This window comes from Meriones unguiculatus (genome assembly GCF_030254825.1).
Source record: "Meriones unguiculatus strain TT.TT164.6M chromosome 13 unlocalized genomic scaffold, Bangor_MerUng_6.1 Chr13_unordered_Scaffold_34, whole genome shotgun sequence".
Taxonomy (NCBI): domain Eukaryota; kingdom Metazoa; phylum Chordata; class Mammalia; order Rodentia; family Muridae; genus Meriones; species Meriones unguiculatus.
In genome coordinates this window covers 16,678,747-16,697,092 of record NW_026843646.1, presented here as the reverse complement: position 1 = coordinate 16,697,092, position 18,346 = coordinate 16,678,747, and the positions used below count along the sequence as shown (strand labels likewise).

At 47.4% G+C, this 18,346-nt stretch overlaps 1 protein-coding gene and 1 long non-coding RNA gene across 2 annotated transcripts in view; both read left to right on the top strand.

The window, feature by feature from the left end:
* LOC110561735 (vomeronasal type-2 receptor 116-like) overlaps positions 1-18,346 on the top strand; it is a 799,658-nt gene that overhangs the window by 176,820 nt on the left and 604,492 nt on the right.
* On the top strand, positions 245-8,437 carry LOC132650847 (uncharacterized). The gene is made up of 5 exons (XR_009588932.1): positions 245-696; positions 1,474-2,015; positions 2,635-2,736; positions 3,466-7,971; positions 8,311-8,437. It is a non-coding gene; the product is annotated as an uncharacterized LOC132650847 (long non-coding RNA).

Below are 18,346 nucleotides of genomic sequence, written 5' to 3'. Positions count from 1 at the left end.
GAATTCTGGGATTGTAAGAACTACAAAGATGGCGTCAAGGGGGCGCGATGCATCCTGGGATTGCTCGTAGTCACGGGCCTGCGTCCCTCCCTGTCCGCTGGCTGGACCTTGGCCCCTGAGTCGCCTACAAATCCCAGAATACCAGGCGTGGCGTTCCCAACATTATAAACGATGTGAGGGCGCATGGAGAGACCCAGGACAGGCGCCGCCTCTTTATCCCTCGGTCCAAGGACGGCGAAGGTTGATGACTCACTTCCGGCCTGGTTTGTTTTCTTTTTTCTGGCGCGCCGGGGCGGGGTCGTGTGCTACCGCGGTAGCGTTTTCTAGGAGAATGTGGCTGCGCACCCCGCTTTCCGGGAATCTCATCGGGGTCTCGGGGGTCCCGGAGGCTGCGATGTCGGCGCCCGGCGCGGTGGGTCTGGCGTTGAAAGCAGAAGCGGAGGAGGAAGTGAAGGACCCCGGGCACTGGCGAGACCCACATACCTCCCGGAGGAGCTTCTGGCGGCTGCGCTACGGGTCGTGTCCGGCCCGGGGGAGGCAGTGAGCCGCCGGCGGGAGCTGTACCGCCGTTGGCTGCGGCCCGAGCGGCGCTCCAGGGAGCGCCGGCTGCGGGACCACGTGCGCCACCGGCGGCCTCAGCGCGGGGAGGAGGCGGCGGCTTGGACAGGACGAGCCTTGCACCCGGCCTCTCCGCAGGTGAGGGAACCCCCCATACCCCGAGACCGTAGGCGAATGAGTCTTCCCGCCGCCGTGTCAAGGGCTCCGAGACGGAAGGGCTTATTTTGGGGTGTCAGGGTTGAACAAGAGCCACAGTCCAGGGCCAGGAAGGCGCGGTAAGGGTGTGTCTGGTCCCTTTGTTTCCCGGTTAGCAGTGAGGAGGAGGTGGACATTGGCGCTCCTCTTGTCTCCCTTCCTCCCATTCAGCCCAGTCACAGCTTCCGGGAGATGCTGGCTAGCTCAGGCTAGCCCCGAAGCCGTGTTTCAGGGGACCCTGTGTCCAGTCGAGGTGACATGCGACGCTTTGTTACTCTCTCACTCAGCTCACTAGCTCCTTGCTCTCAGCAGGGACAGAGAGCACTAACTGAGGTCTTGCGCACCTCCAGGGCACCCCAACTTTCAAGGCTGAGGCCGGAGCTCCGACCGGAGGAGAATGGCAGCAGCTGACTGGGGACTCCCAGAACGGCTCGTACAGAGAGAGCACGGAGGACTACAGGAGCACGGCCGTGCCGGGAGAGTGATACTCCTCTCTGACGCCCTGTGGTCCTCCTGGCCAGGGTCTTCTCCCGGATGCTGTCATCAGGCGTCCTTCCCAGAATGCCCCAGTTCCCATCCTGCCCACCAACCTCTCCCCGAGTGCCCAGGGAGAGTTTTTACAGATCGACTCCTCCATCCTATCGAGACTCTGGTCCTGACACTGACATTGGAGTCCCGGCCTGGGCCTGTTCTCTTTCTGCTCATGTTCTCCTGTTTCAGGCCTGGAGACCCAAGCTGCCTGGAACCCCGACCTGATCTCAAAACAGGAGGAGGACTGCAAGGAGGAAGCCAAGCCTGCGCAGGCCTCGGTACAGGGCGCGCCCCTGGGGACGGACCACAACAGGGAAGAGACACCACCTAAAGATGCTGTCCTGCCACTGCCACAGCCCCAGGGTTCTCCAGGAGAGCCAGAGGGCATGTCGACCTCACATGCCCCTTGGGTGCCCAAGGAGGAAGAGCTTTGGAGAAATAGATAGCCAGGGCCCACGGCCACCTCGCAGGTCTCTGTGTGGCCAAGAAGGAAGAGCTTTGGAGAAGTGGAGAGCCGTTGTGCACAACCATCTTGCAGGTCCCCTGGGGGGGCCAAGGAGGAGGGGCTTCGGAGAAGTGACAACTTAGGGGAGGTTGCCACTGCCCCTGCCCTCGGTTGGGATCAACCGCACCACTTTTGTGAAGTGGTCCCCGCTGGAGAATAAGCTTGCTGTGGGGAGTGGAGCTCGGCTCATCTCCTCTGTCTGCTACTTTGAGTCTGAAAACGACTGGTGAGCCATGCTAAATCTCCCTTCCTTTCCTTCCTCCTTCCACTTCCTCCTTTATCTCTTCATCTCCATCCTTCTCTTTCCAGCCCCCGACTCTTCTTAATTGATGTAGGAAGCATTTCCTCCTGACTGCCTTAGAGCAGTTGACTGTCTGTGTTCACAGAGAGGTCATAGGTAGACTGGACCTTACTGTAGTCACAGATGTAGACCCTGAACGTGAGCTGTACGTCAGCCCCTAGGCCAGTGTGGTGCACAGGCCTGTAATTCTAGCTAGACTAGTGTGGGGTTCAGAGCAAGTCGGAGGCCAGCCTGAACTCTGTGTAGGAAGCTCTTCCCTGACAGAGAGCAAGCCAGCCTTCAGCAGGAGCAGCTGAGCACTGTAGGGAGCCCATGAAAATAGTCAAGCCTAAGTCAAAGGACAGCCTCATAACATTAAAAGTGATGGTGCGTACATGAGTTACCTCAGTAAATGTAACTTACATTGTCTGTGGATTTCAGAATTGAAATGGATTTTATAAACATATAGGTCAATTTTATTTGGAGGGGATTTATGGGGCGGCTTGGAAAATGCTACTGTTTTTGTCTGTGAGGACAGTGTAAACAAGGTTTTCTCTTTTCTCAGGTGGGTGAGCAAGCACATTAAAAAGCTGATTCACTCCTGAGGAGCTTAGGCTGGCACCCCAACATTTTGCTTGCTGCAGGGTCATGTGACTTCAAATGGCAGGTGAGGATAAATGGGCACTGCCTGTTGCTCAGCACTGACAGGTACCCATTGGGCTCCTTTATTTGCAAAGTACAGTACCCTGTGAGCAGCTCAGAGATAAAGGGAACTTCTTGGTCTAGAAAAGGAGCTGGGGCTGGGATGTGGCTCAGCAGGTAGAGAACTTGCTGAGCTGGTTACCGTCCCCCAGCACTGCAGAAGCCCGGCAGATGCTGCCTGACAGGTGCTGCATGCCTGTAAACCCAGCACTGCATGTGGAGCTAAGATTAGAGGCTCAGTTACAGACCGAGATTGAGGGCAGCCAGGCTCTATGAGATCCTGTCTCAAGAAAGAGAAAAAGAACAAGTGAACTGGTGCACAGTGATAAACAGAGCAAGTAGCAGAAGATATGATGGACTCAGCCATAGGGTTAGCAGGAGCTGCAAAGGTCATTGGGCACAGCAGCCTGGCCGGTACAGTGAGGGGTCTTAGGTAGTTTTGAGGGCAGGGTGAGCTCATGCTATGTCCACCCATCCATCTCTCTCTCAGCCTGTCCTTCCCAGTTTTTAAGTCAATTGATTTTATTTATCTCTGTGCATGTGGGTATGCACGCCTGGCAAAGGCCAGAAGGAGTAAGAGATGCCCAAGAGCTAGAGGTGGTTGTGAACCACCTGATACAGGTGTTGGGAATCCAACCCAGTCCTCTGCAAGAGCAGCAAGTGTGTTAACCACTGAGCCATCTCTTCATTTCAGTTCTCTGGGTTTTGATGTGACAAGGAGTTGGAAGCATGAAGTCCAGGTTGGTCTGGAGCCCACCGTCCTCCATCAGCTTCTTGTCCTGGAATTACAAGTCTGCACCTTCATGTCCACCAGCCTCTTTCTTGCACCGTTTCAGGTCCTCATTTTGTGTCCCAGGCCACAGGCTGCAGAGAACACTGAACCTGACTTTATCCACGTGTCCCTGAGGGTGTACAGACAGAACATTCCCTCTGTCTTTAGCCCGAGGCTAGAGGAGACTCGCCACCCTGCTAGAGCTTTAAGAATCATGCCACGGGTTGCTTTTTAAAACCTGTCCTTCAACAGGGCCCTTTCCCCTTTAGCAAAAGGAAAAGCAAAGAATTCATCACTGTTTTGTGTTGACTGTTTGGGGCAGACTCAACCCACCTTCAGTACCTTTGTCAGGGTTTCCCAGCCTAAGGAGTATGACCCTTTCGTGGGTAAAACAACCCTTTCATAAGGGCCACCCAAGACCACCAGAACACACTTTAATCAGCAGCAAACTTGCGGTTACAAAGCAACAATGGGAATAATTTTCTGAGGCAGGGCACCACAGCTCGAGGAAGGTTGGGACCTACCGGCCCTTGTGAAAATTTTCCAGAAAACCAGCCCTGTCATTTATATTCAGGCCTAATTAAAAAAAAAAAAAAAGGCAGGCAATGTTGCTCAGTGGTGGACCATCTGCCGAGTCTGTAGCAAAGCGCCAGCACCATGAACAAAAAACTAAAAAGAAAAATCTGGGTGGTGAAGGTGGAGCTAGGGTAGTCTTGGGGTTCTGTGCTCAGGAGTTTGTGGTCTGTTAGTTTTCCAGGGTCCCCTGGCTGTCCCAGCAAATAAGACAGGACAGGACTGTCTGGACACGTCCACAGTTGCCCATGACCCCCAGGCAGGAGAAGCTGATGCCCCTAACCCTGCTGACTTTCAGCTGCCGCTATCATTTGGAAGTTGGGCGTAGGGAGCTAGAGGTTTGCTTTGGTTTGGTTTGAAAACAGGGATTATCTGAGTCACTCTGTAGCGCAGGCTGGCCTCGAACCCACAGAGATCCCCCTGCCTCTGCCTCCCCAAGCGCTGGGATTAAAGGTGTGCAGCCCAGAGTTGTTTTACAGAGTCTTGAGGTTCAGGCTCCCCTTCCTCTTCCTTTCTCCTCCTCCTCTACTCCTCCTTGACTCTTCCTCCTCTAACACCTACTGCTTATCCTCCCCTTTTTCCTCCACTTTCTTCTCCTTCTTGAATCTTCCTCCTTGCCTCCTCCTCAACTCCTCCTCTTCACCATCTCCTCAACTCTTCCTCCTCCTCGACACTTCCTACTTCTCTTCTTCCTCCTCCTCTTCCTGGACTCCTCGACTCCTGGTCTTCCTGCCTTGGCCTCCAGGGGCCGCACCCATGTTCAGATGCTTCCCGGAGAATCAGAAGAGGCCAGACGAGTCAGATTCTGGCCCCCAGTCCCTCAACATCCTAAGGCCTCAAAGGTGACAGTGGAGCTGAGGTGGGGGCCAGCCCTTTGTTGGCAGGGCAGGCCTGCCTCTCTCAGCCCTTTGTTGGGTAGCTTTACCTCTAGGTTTGTCTGTGTGTGTGTGTGTGTGTGTGTGTGTGTGTGTGTGTGTGTGTGTATGTATATGTATATGTGTATGTGCGCCCAGGACCTGTGTCTACCCGGCTCTATGCCGCAGGCTGCCATCTCTGGTTCCCTGTGGGTGATGCGGATCCAAACTGGGGTCCCTGTGCTGGTCCAGCAAGCACATCCCTGGCTGGCCTTTCCTGCATCCGCCCATCTTAACCCGCCTCCCTCCTCCTCCGCCACCCTTGCCACAACAGAGTGTTCTCGGCCTACATCAAGGAGGTGGATGAGAGCTGGCCAGCACCCTGTAGGGCAGCAAGATGGCAGCTGATGGCAGAGTTTGGCGGTGGCAGTGGCTGGGTATACAGCGGCAGCTTCTCAGCCAGCAGGAGTCCCCTGGCCTGGGTCAGCGATGACAGCACAGTGTCGGTGGCTGACGCCTCCAAGAGCATGCAGTGAGTCCTCACCTGGCTGGTGGGGGGCAGAGGGGAATACAGTTAGCGATCTGTACATGCTGGCTCTCCACGGCAGCTAGGGGAAGAAGTGTAGACAGCTGGCCAGCTGAACACGCTGGCTCTCCTAGACCACGGCAGCTGAGGATGGGGGTGTATACAACTAGGGATCTGTACATTCTGGCTCTCCATGGCAGATAGAGGGAGTGTATACAGCTAGGGGGAGTATATACAGCTGGTCATCTGGACATGCTGGCTCTCCTTGGCAGCTAGGGGAAGTGTATACAGCTGGCCACACACACTATGGACATAGTAGCCTAGAGTACCTGCAGCTAGGAGGAGTGTATACAGCTAGCTTTTCCTTGTTTCAAGGCCAAACTGGTCTCCAGAGCGAGTGGCAGGACAGCCACTACATGCAAACTAAAACCAAAGCAGAAAAAAAAGAAAAAGAAAAATAGAAATAAATGAAATGTGGACTCACAGATTGTGCAGGAACAACGCCTATGACGGAAAGACTGTATTTAGTTAGTTTTATTTATTCTATATTTATTCTTTATCGTATATCCTAAACCCAGCACAACCATAACCCTAACCCTTCCCCTAGCACAACCCTAACCCTAAACCTAATCCTTTACCTTATACCTAAATCTAACCCTAAAGGTAACACTAACCCTACCACAACACTAACCCAACCATAACCTTAAACCTAGAACAAGAGGTAGACGGTCAGCTAATGCGAATGTAAATATCTATGCCATTTCTAACCAGCAGTGGATGTACTCATTAGAACTGCAATCCAAGTATCAGCAATCCAGCAGCTAGCCTGTATAGGCTTAGCAGGCCCGGCTCCAGAGGAGCCCAAGTCCTAGGTAGCAGTTCAAACTGCCCTGAGCAGGGAACCGCGAGCCTGGCTAGGGGTCCACGACCCAGCAGCGGCCACGATGGCGGTGGGGGGGGGTGTCGGGGGAGCAGGTGCTTCTTGCCTGCCTGCCTGCCTGCCTGCCTGCCTGCCTGCCTGTCAGGGGCAGGGTGGCTAGCGCCTCAGGATGGCCAGGGGACAGAGGCCAGGCAGGGTGAGTGAGCTTTGAGCGAGTGGCCAGCGCGGGCAGCTCAACTCGTTTGAGGTCACCTGACTCACACAGCAGCAGCCAGCTTCGGGCCACAGCAGAGGGCACAGCCCGCGGCAGCAAGTGCTGGCGGGAAGGAGACGGGAGCAAAAGTAAACTTTTCCGAACTCCAAATCGTTTCCTAAGATTTTCTACGTCGGAGCCACTGACAAAAAGCACAGTTACCCAGCCTCTATTGCCAGAGACCAACCATTTCCAGCACAGCACCTAGGGAAAGACCAAAACCCGAACCAAGCAAACACAAAATTCCAGCACTTGAGAGGCAGAGGCAGGCAAATCTCTTAGTGTGTGTCCAGCCCATAGTCTCATACATATGCTCATGATGAGTTCAAAGCATAAGTTTATAATCTTTTTATTTCAATTGTTTTTGTTTGTTTGTTTCTTTGTTTTTAGTTTCGGCTCATTTGAGATGGGGTTTCTCTGTGTAAGTTTGGTAGACACATACGCAGAGAGGGAGAGAAGAAAGAAAGAAAGAAAGAAAGACAGAAAGAAAGAAAGAAAGAAAGAAAGAAAGAAAGAAAGAGCTCTTCCCTCAACTAGTAAGAGTGAACTTCAAATTGTTCCCTAAGATTTTCCCTAACCTTGCTAAACAATCTATTGCCAGAGACCGACCATCTTCCAGCAGACAAGGCAGGTCTGAGTCAGGGATGACCTGATGATGGCTGCTGCTATTTGGGGCTGCTGGTTGTGGCAAAAAAAAAAGAACTCTTCATATAATTTAACTCTTAAACTTCCATGGGCCTCTGGTTGTGGAGAGAGCCTCTAAAGCTCTAAAGGAAAAGAGTTAGAGGGAACTGAACCCTGGATTCTCAGATTCAGGGTCAAGAAACAGTGGTGGCAGCCAGGGGACATGGGAGAGAGGGGTGTTCTATGTCTCTATCCCTACTGTATTTACAGGGAGCCCTCTGATTGTCATGGTATCTCTCTCTTTTAAAAATCAGAGTAAAGAGCGAGCGACACTAAACCTCTGTGATGGTTTGTTTCTACAGAGTAAGAGGGGTTTCTGTGTTTGTTTGTTTTGTTTTGTTTTAATGTCAAAGTTTTTCTAAAATACAGGTGTCTGTCTTGTATGGGTAGCCATATATTCTTTGTTTCAATATTCATATGATCTCTCTCATCGTATCCTCATCCTTGGACTAAACCTAGAAGGAATGCATGTCCTTCGTCATTAATTTGCTTCATCTCCCTTTGGCACTCAGCATTTGGAGGTTCAAAGAGCTCCCAGCAGTCCATCTTCCCTTGCAAATTGCTGGAATGAAGTCAGAAACTCTTTGAAAAATCATGATCAGTCAGGGATTACAGAACCATCAGAATGTGAAAAACAACAGCACACTCTGTTATAGAGGTACACATCTTCCAAATATTTTATGGAAAATCTGCAATAAGGCCAGCCAAGAGAGCAAGGGCCGGGGTGGGCGGGGAGGGGAGGAAAGAGGGGGAGGGGGAAGGGACCTCCAGCTCACTCACTCCTCAGCTCAGCGGCACACCCATCATTGCTATGTTAAACCGGTGGGCCCGCATTCCAGGAATTCTAAGGAACTTTGTTCCTCTCCCAGGGGACAGAAGGGACAACTTTTTTTTTTTTCCGTTTTGTATTGTTTTGTTTTGTTGGGGGGGGGACAACTCTTAGTTGTGTATTAATGAGAGGAAACTGTTCCTTGAATCACCCCCACCCCACTTTCAGTGTTCTCTGCAGCCTGTGGCCTGGGACACAAAATGAGGACCTGAAACGGTGCAAGAAAGAGGCTGGTGGGCATGAAGGTGCAGACTTGTAATTCCAGGACAAGAAGCTGATGGAGGACGGTGGGCTCCAGACCAACCTGGACTTCATGCTTCCAACTCCTTGTCACATCAAAACCCAGAGAACTGAAATGAAGAGATGGCTCAGTGGTTAACACACTTGCTGCTCTTGCAGAGGACTGGGTTGGACTCCCAACACCTGTATCAGGTGGCTCACAACCACCTCTAGCTCTTGGGCATCTCTTACCCCTTCTGGCCTTTGCCAGGCGTGCATACCCACATGCACAGAGATAAATAAAATCAATTGACTTAAAAACTGGGAAGGACAGGCTGAGAGAGAGATGGATGGGTGGACATAGCATGAGCTCACCCTGCCCTCAAAACTACCTAAGACCCCTCACTGTACTGGCCAGGCTGCTGTGCCCAATGACCTTTGCAGCTCCTGCTAACCCTATGGCTGAGTCCATCATATCTTCTGCTACTTGCTCTGTTCATCACTGTGCACCAGTTCACTTGTTCTTTTTCTCTTTCTTGAGACGGGATCTCATAGAGCCTGCCTGCCCTCAATCTCGGTCTGAAACTGAGCCTCTAATCTTAGCTCCACATGCAGTGCTGGGTTTACAGGCATGCAGCACCTGTCAGGCAGCATCTGCCGGGCTTCTGCAGTGCTGGGGGACGGTAACCAGCTCAGCAAGTTCTCTACCTGCTGAGCCACATCCCAGCCCCAGCTCCTTTTCTAGACCAAGAAGTTCCCTTCATCTCTGAGCTGCTCACAGGGTACTGTACTTTGCAAATAAAGGAGCCCAATGGGTACCTGTCAGTGCTGAGCAACAGGCAGTGCCCATTTATCCTCACCTGCCATTTGAAGTCACATGACCCTGCAGCAAGCAAAATGTTGGGGTGCCAGCCTAAGCTGAGGACTGTGGAGTGAATCAGCTTTTTAATGTGCTTGCTCACCCACCTGAGAAAAGAGAAAACCTTGTTTACACTGTCCTCACAGACAAAAACAGTAGCATTTTCCAAGCCGCCACATAAATCCCCTCCAAATAAAATTGACCTATATGTTTATAAAATCCATTTCAATTCTGAAATCCACAGACAATGTAAGTTACATTTACTGAGGTAACTCATGTAGGCACCATCACTTTTAATGTTATGAGGATGTCCTTTGACTTAGGCTTGAGTATTTTCATGGGCTCCCTACAGTGCTCAGCTGCTCCTGCTGAAGGCTGGCTTGCTCTCTGTCAGGGAAGAGCTTCCTACAGAGTTCAGGCTGGCCTCCGACTTATTGTGAACCCCACACTAGTCTCAAGTAAAGCTAGAATTACAGGCCTGTGCACCACACTGGCCTAGGGGCTGACGTACAGCTCACGTTCAGGGTCTACATCTGTGACTACAGTAAGGTCCAGTCTACCTATGACCTCTCTGCGAACACAGACAGTCAACTGCCCTAAGGCAGTCAGGAGGAAAAGCTTCCTACATCAATTAAGAAGAGTCGGGGGCTGGAAAGGGAAGGATGGAGGTGAAGAGATGAAGGAGGAAGTGGAAGGAGGAAGGAAGGGAAGGGAGATTAGCATGGCTCACCAGTCGTTTTCAGACTCAAAGTAGCAGACAGAGGAAATGAGCCAGGCTCCACTCCCCACAGTAAACTTATTCTCCAGCGGGGACCACTTCACAAAAGTGGTGCGGTTGATCCCAACCGAGGGCAGGGGCAGTGGCAACCTCCCCTAAGTTGTCACTTCTCCAAAGCCCCTCCTCCTTGGCCCCCCCAGGGGACCTGCAAGATGGTTGTGCACAACGGCTCTCCACTTCTCCAAAGCTCTTCCTTCTTGGCCACACAGAGACCTGCGAGGTGGCCGTGGGCCCTGGCTATCTATTTCTCCAAAGCTCTTCCTCCTTGGGCACCCAAGGGGCATGTGAGGTCGACATGCCCTCTGGCTCTCCTGGAGAACCCTGGGGCTGTGGCAGTGGCAGGACAGCATCTTTAGGTGGTGTCTCTTCCCTGTTGTGGTCCGTCCCCAGGGGCGTGCCCTGTACCCAGGCCTGCGCAGGCTTGGCCTCCTCCTTGCAGTCCTCCTCCTGTTTTGAGATCAGGTCGGGGTTCCAGGCAGCTTGGGTCTCCAGGCCTGAAACAGGAGAACATGAGCAGAAAGAGAACAGGCCCAGGCCGGGACTCCAATGTCAGTGTCAGGACCAGAGTCTCGATAGGATGGAGGAGTCGATCTGTAAAAACTCTCCCTGGGCACTCGGGGAGAGGTTGGTGGGCAGGATGGGAACTGGGGCATTCTGGGAAGGACGCCTGATGACAGCATCCGGGAGAAGACCCTGGCCAGGAGGACCACAGGGCGTCAGAGAGGAGTATCACTCTCCCGGCACGGCCGTGCTCCTGTAGTCCTCCGTGCTCTCTCAGTACGAGCCGTTCTGGGAATCCCCAGTCAGCTGCTGCCATTCTCCTCCGGTCGGAGCTCCGGCCTCAGCCTTGAAAGTTGGGGTGCCCTGGAGATGCGCAAGACCTCAGTTAGTGCTCTCTGTCCCTGCTGAGAGCAAGGAGCTAGTGAGCTGAGTGAGAGAGTAACAAAGCGTCGCATGTCACCTCGACTGGACACAGGGTCCCCTGAAACACGGCTTCGGGGCTAGCCTGAGCTAGCCAGCATCTCCCGGAAGCTGTGACTGGGCTGAATGGGAGGAAGGGAGACAAGAGGAGCGCCAATGTCCACCTCCTCCTCACTGCTAACCGGGAAACAAAGGGACCAGACACACCCTTACCGCGCCTTCCTGGCCCTGGACTGTGGCTCTTGTTCAACCCTGACACCCCAAAATAAGCCCTTCCGTCTCGGAGCCCTTGACACGGCGGCGGGAAGACTCATTCGCCTACGGTCTCGGGGTTTGGGGGGTTCCCTCACCTGCGGAGAGGCGGGGTGCAAGGCTCGTCCTGTCCAGGCCGCCGCCTCCTCCCCGCGCTGAGGCCGCCGGTGGCGCACGTGGTCCCGCAGCCGGCGCTCCCTGGAGCGCCACTCGGGCCGCAGCCAACGGCGGTACAGCTCCCGCCGGCGGCTCACTGCCTCCCCCGGTCCGGACACGACCCGTAGCGCAGCCGCCAGAAGCTCCTCCGGGAGGTATGTGGGTCTCGCCAGTGCCCGGGGTCCTTCACTTCCTCCTCCGCTTCTGCTTTCAACGCCAGACCCACCGCGCCGGGCGTCAAGGAGTCTGCCATAGAGTTCCTGTCAGAAATAGACCCTTTTCCCCTTACTATGGGAAACCAATTGGTTACTGAGCTACCACAGGCTACATCCGAGCAGAATTTCTAGGTTATATCCATACATGGTCCTTGGTGGAGTGTCAGTCTCAGAAAAGACCCCTTGCCCAGGTATATTTGGTCCTTGTGGAGCTCCTATTCTTTCCACGTTATACTAACTCCCCTTCTGTCATATGATGGCCTGCACTCTGCCAAAGGTTCAGTTATGAGTCTTAGTATCTGCTTTGATACACTGCTAGGTAGAGTTTTTCAGAGGCCTTCTGCTGTAGGTTCCTGTCCTATGTCCAATGTACATCCCATTTGTCTTTCTAATGAGGATTGATCATCTTACCCCATGTCTGCTTTCTTGTTTATCTTCTTTAGGTGTATAGATTTCATTACGTTTATCGTATTTTGTAGGTCTCTAAAGTGAGTATATACCATGTTTGTCTTTCTCCTTCTGGGGTGCTTCACTCAGAATGATGTTTTCTAGATTCCACCATTTGCCTGCAGATTTCATATTTCCTCTTTTTGATTGCTGAGTAGTATTCCATTGTGTAAAAATATCACAATTTCTGTATCCATTACTCCATTGATGGACATCTGGGTTGTTTCCAGGTTCTGACTATTACAAATAAAGCTGCTACCAACATGGTTGAGCAAATGTCCTTGTTGTGTATTTGAGCAAGTTTTGGGTATATTCCTAGCAGTGGTGTAGCTGTCTTTTTTCCATTGAATGGTTTTGGCTTCTTTGTCAATAATCAAGTATTCATAAGTGTGGATTTATTTCTGGGTCTTCTATTCGGTTCCACTGACCTTCCTTTCTGTTTCTATGCCAATACCGTGCAGTTTTTATTACTATTGCTCTGTAGTACAGCTTGAGATCGGGGATGGAGATACCTCCAGATGATCTATTGTTGTACAGGATCATTTTGGAGATTCTGGGTTTTTTGCTTCTCTATATGAAGCTGAGAATCTTTCTTTCAAGGTCTGTAAAGAATTGAGTTGGTATTTTGATGGGAATTGCATTGAATCTGTAGATTGCTTTTGGCAGGCTTGCCATTTTCACAATGGTAATCCTACCAATCCATGAGCACGGGAGATCTTTCCATCTTCTGATATCTTCTTCAATTTCTTTCTTCAGAGACTTAAAGTTTTTTTCAAACAGGCCTTTCACTTGCTTGGTTAGCGTCACCTCAAGGTACTTTATGTTATTAGTGGCTATTGTGAAGGGTGTTGTTTCCCTTATTTCTTTCCTAGCCCTTTTGTCTTTTGTATACAGGAGGGCTTCTGATTTTTTTGAGTTGATTTTGTATCCTGCCACTTTGCTGAAGGTGTTTATCAGCTGAAGGAGTTCACTGGTTAAATTTTTGGGGTTGCTCATGTATACTATCGTATCATCTGTGAATAGTGACACTTTGACCTCTTCCTTTCTGATTTGTATCAGAAGTAAGAAAATTAGTTTTCTTATTTCTTTAGCTAGGACATCAAGTAATATGTTGAAGCAATATGGAGAGAGTGGGCAGCCTTGTCTTGTCCCTGATTTCAGTGTGATTGATTTAAGTTTCTCTCCATTGAGTTTGACATTGGCTATAGGCTTACTGTATATTGCCTTTAGTATGTTAAAGTGTGTGCCTTGTATCACTGATCTCTCCAAAACTTTAAACATGAATGCGTGTTGGACTTTGTCAAATGCTTTTTTGGCATCTAAGGAGATGATCATGTGGTTTTTCTCCTTCAGTGTGTTTATGTTGTGGATCACATTGATGGATTTCCGTATATTGAACCACCCTTGCATGACTGGGATGAAGCCTACTTGGTCATGGTGGATGATATCTTTGATGTGTTCATGGATTCGGTTTGCAAGTTATTTTGTTAAGTATTTTTGCATCAATGTTCATCAGGGAGATTGGCCTGAAATTCTCTTTCTATGTTGAGTCTTTGTGAGGTTTAGGTACCAAGGTGGCTGTGGCTTCATAGAATGAGTTTGGTAATGTTCCTTCTGTTTCTATTTTGTGGAATAGTTTGGAGAGAATTGGAGTTAGCACTTTTTTGAAGGTCTGGTAGAATTCTGCACTAAATCTATCTGGCCCGGGGCTTTTTTTGGAAGGGAGACTGTTGATGACTGCTTCTATTTCCTTGGGGGATATAGTAGTATTCAATCTATTTACCTCATCTTGATTTAATTTTGGTAGATGTTATCTATCAAGAAAGTTGTCCATTTTGTATAGATTTTCAAATTTTATGCCACATAGGCTTTTGTAGTAAGACCTAATGATTGTTTGGATTTTCTCAGTGTCTTTTGTTAGGTTTCCCCTTTCAATTCTGATTTTTCTTTTTTTTTATCAGTTACATTTTATTAACTCTGTATCCCAGCCGTGTCCCGATCCCTCATTCCCTCCCAGTCCCTCCCTCCCTCCCTCCCTCCCTCATCTCCACCGTGCCCCTTTCCAAGTCCACTGATGGGGGGACCTCCTCCCCATTCATCTGATCCTGTTTTATCAGGTATCTTCAGGACTGGCTGCAAAGCCCTCCTCTGTGGCCTAACAGGACTGCTCCTCCCTTTGGGGGTGGGGCAATTCTGATTTTTCATTTCTGATTTCCACTATGAACAAATTGCTTATCCCTGATATGGCACAATATATGTCAATAAATACAAAAACCGCATAAATGATGTATAAAGAAAAATCACATGAACATCCCAATAGCTTAAACAAACAAACAAAATCTTTGAAAAAATCCAAATGCCTTTATCAAAAAAGTTTCAAAAGTTGTAAGGCTAGAGGCAACACCTCTCAACACAATAAATGTATAGGTGAGGAACCTGCATCCAAAGTCATCGCTAATGGAGAAAAGGTTTAGGCTAGTTTACTCAGGTCACAAGTTTGTCATCTATGTTCACTTCCCCCATTCCTTTTAAAAATTGTGCTCAAAGTGTTAGATTAGGCAATAAAGAAAAATATGTAAAGGAATATAATTAGGGAAAGTAGAATTCAAACTGTCATGTTGTAGGTGGTGTTTAATATTTAACCATTGATATATCTTCTGGTAAAGCTTGCTGTTTATCCTAAACAGCTGTATATCCAAATCACCACACAGAAACTGGGCTTATTTAGTTAACCTAGAACACAATGCTGGGCAATAATTACTCCATCCTAAACCTCCAAGCCCTCCAAAAGTTTGCTAACATTTGGATTTCCTACATTATACTTGCTTTTTGTGAAATATTATGTACAGTCCATCTTCACGTAGTTCCAAGATCTCTCTCTCCTGCTTCTTTCTCCTAGCTCTCCTCTTGTACCTCTCCTCCCACTCATTTCCTGCCCTCTGGCTCCTCCCATTGTGCATCACCATGGCTAGTTGTTTTATTTTGGCCTGTTTACACACAGTTGAGTCAGGATGCTTTCAGTAAGTATCAATGCAATATGTGGATTGAAACCAGAGAGTGGGTGGGGGGGGAATCAGCATTTGAATGAACAAGGGTAAGGAGTATACATTTCAAACGAGCATTATACCAACACTATCACTCTTTGCATTACAGTTCCCCAAAATTCTATCACAAAAATTTATGAAATGATTAACAAGGATAGCTATGTGACAGTATACAGAACCAACTTGAACAAATCAATTTACTTTTGTATATACTAACATCAAACATTCAGAGGAGACCTTGAGCACACTCACATTTAGAAATGTCTAAAGAAAAGTAAAATATCTAGTAATAAACAGATGAAAGAGAAACAAAAACACACCTATATGAGAAATACCTGTAGAAATTAAGAAAGACTGGAAAATGAGGAGACATCCCATGTTCCTGGATTGATAAAGATAAAATTTTGAAAATGACCATTCACCTAAAAGCTATTCACAAATTAAATGCAAATGCAATAAAAAGCATAATCTCATTCTTCACAGATAGGAAAACAAAAACAAAAACAACTTCTGCCCAGTTCCGTCTCTTCATTCACTTCTGCTGTCTATTCTATTTTCTATTCTGAGTGACATTCTGGCACCCTCCTGTGCATCCTCCTTGTTATTTGGTTCTTTGTGTATGTGGATTGTAGTATGGTTATCCTGTTCTATAGGTCTAATATCCGCTCATAAGTGAGTACATACTATGTGTTTCTATCTGTGTCTGTGTTACCTCTACCTCACTCAGGATGATATTTTTCTAGTTTGATCCCTTTTGTCTGCAGTTTCCATGATTTCTTATTTTTAATAACTGATTAGTAATCCATTGTGTAAATGTGCCAGAAGTACTTTAGCCATTCTTCTAGACCTGAGGGACATCTGGGTTGTTTCCAGTTTCTAGCTGTTATGAATAAAATAGCTATGAACATAGTAGAACAAATTGTTCTATAATGGAACATCTTTTGGATATATTCCCTGGAGTGGTATAGCTGGGTCTGGAGGTAGAACTATTCCCAATTTTCTGAGAATTTTGAAAATTCTCAGATTGATTTTCAGAGAAGTTGTACAAGTTTGCATTCCCATCAGCAGTGGAGGAATGTTCCCTTTTCTCCACATCGTCACCAGCATGTGTTGTCACTTGAGTTTTTGATCTTAGCCATTCGAATGGTGTAAGATGGAATCCTGGACTCATTTTGATTTCTGTTTGTCTGATGACTAAGAACTTTGATGATTTCCTTTAGTGCTTCTCAGCCATTTGAGATTCCTCTCTTGTGACTTCTCAGTATAGCTCTGAACCCCATTTTTGAATTGGAGTAGTTGATTTGTTGGTGTTTAATTTCTTAAGTTCTTTGTATATTTTGGATTTTACTGCTCTGTCTGATGTAGGGTTGGTATTGGTATTTTCCCAATTTGTTGGCTGCCGTTTTGTTTGTTGATAATGTCCTTTGACTTAGAGAAGTTTTTCAGTTTCTTAAGATCCCCTTTATTAATCGTTGATCTCAGAGCCTGTGCTGATTTGTTCTATTGTTTCCTATGTTAATGAGTTCCAGACTTTTCTCCACCTTGTCTTCTAAGTGATTTAGAATCTCTGGTTTTATGTCAAGGTCTTTGATACCCTTGGACTTGAGTTTCCACACAGTGATACAAAGGGGTCTATTTTCACTTTTCTACAGGCACATATCTAGTTAGACCACAACCATTTGTTGAAGATGCTGTCATTTTTCCATTGTATGGTTCTGTCTTTGTTGAAAGTAAAGTTTCAGTAGGAGTGTGAGTTTATTTCTGTGTCCTTATTCCCATTGTACAGGATTGGTCTGCTCTCAAGGGTATTTTATTTTTCCATATGACGTTTGTTTGCTCTTTCCAGGTCTTTAAAGAATTATGTTGGAATGTTGGTAGGAAATGGACTGAATCTGTAGATTGCATTTGTTAAGAATGCTGTTTTACTATATTAATCCTACATGTCCATGATTTTCCATTATCTGATATCTTCCTCAGTTTCTTTCTTTAAAGACTTGAAATTCTAGTCATAGAGGTCTTTCATTTGGTTGGTTAGAGTTACTACAAAATATTTCATATTGTTTGTGGTTACTGTTTAGGGTGTTGTTTCCCAAATTTCATTCTCAGCCCATTTTTTCATTTGTGTCCAGAAGGCCTAATGATCTTTTTCGTTAATTGTGTTCCCAGCCTATTTGTGGAAAGTTTATATCAATTGTAGGAATTCTCTGGTAGAATTTTTTGAGTCTGTATGTATACTAGTATATCATCTGCGAATAGTGATACTTTGACTTCTTCCTTTCCAATTTGTATCTCCTTGATCACCTTCAGTTGTGGTATTACTCTGGCTAGGACTTAAGTAGTATATTGAAGAGATATGGAGGGGGTAGGCATCCTTGTCCTGTATCTCATATGAATGGAATTTAAGTTTCTCTCCAAATAATTTCATTCTGGCTCTCAGCTTGCCTTTTACTGCCTTTATTATGTTAAATATGTGCCCAATTCCTTGTATGTCTGATTTCTCCAAATCTGTTAACATGAAAGGGTGTTGGATTTTGTGAAAGGCTTTTTCTTGTCTAATGAGAAGATCATGTGATTTTGTTCTTTCAGTTTGTTTATATGGTGGATTACACTGATGGATTTTCATATGTTGAACCATTCTGGTATGCTTGAGATGATGCCTATTTGTTCATCGTGTATATCTTTGATGTGTTTTTTTATTTGGTTTATGAGTATTTTATTTAGTATATTTGTGTCTATGTTCATAAGTGAGCTTGGTCTGAAATTTTCTTTCTTTGTTGAGACTTTGTTTGGTTTGTGTATCAGGGTGACTGTGCCATCACAATGACTTTGGCAATGCCCCTTCTGTTTGTATTTTGTGGAATACTTTGATGAGTATTGGTATGAAGTCTTGTTTGAAAATCGAGTATGACTCTATGCTAAAACTATCTAGTCCAGGGCGTGTGTGTGTGTGTGTGTGTGTGTGTGTGTGTGTGTGTTTGGCAGACTTTTAATTACTCCTTCCATTTTCTAAGGGACTATTGATCTATTGTTTTATATTATTAATTTTGTTGTTTTTGTTTTTGAAGAAAAAGTTTCTCTGTTGTCTTGTGTATCCTGTAAGTAGGTATGTAAATCAGACAAGCCTCAGACATAGAGATACATCTGAATCTTAATGAAGAGTGCTGTCTTTGTAATTTTGTTTTGTTTTTATATTATTGGCTGATGACCTGAAATGTAGGTATTTGTACATATCAAATCTGTTCTTCAGTTGATCTTTATCCACATTTTGAATTTTTAGATTTAACAGAGCATATTATATTTCTCATTTGGTAAC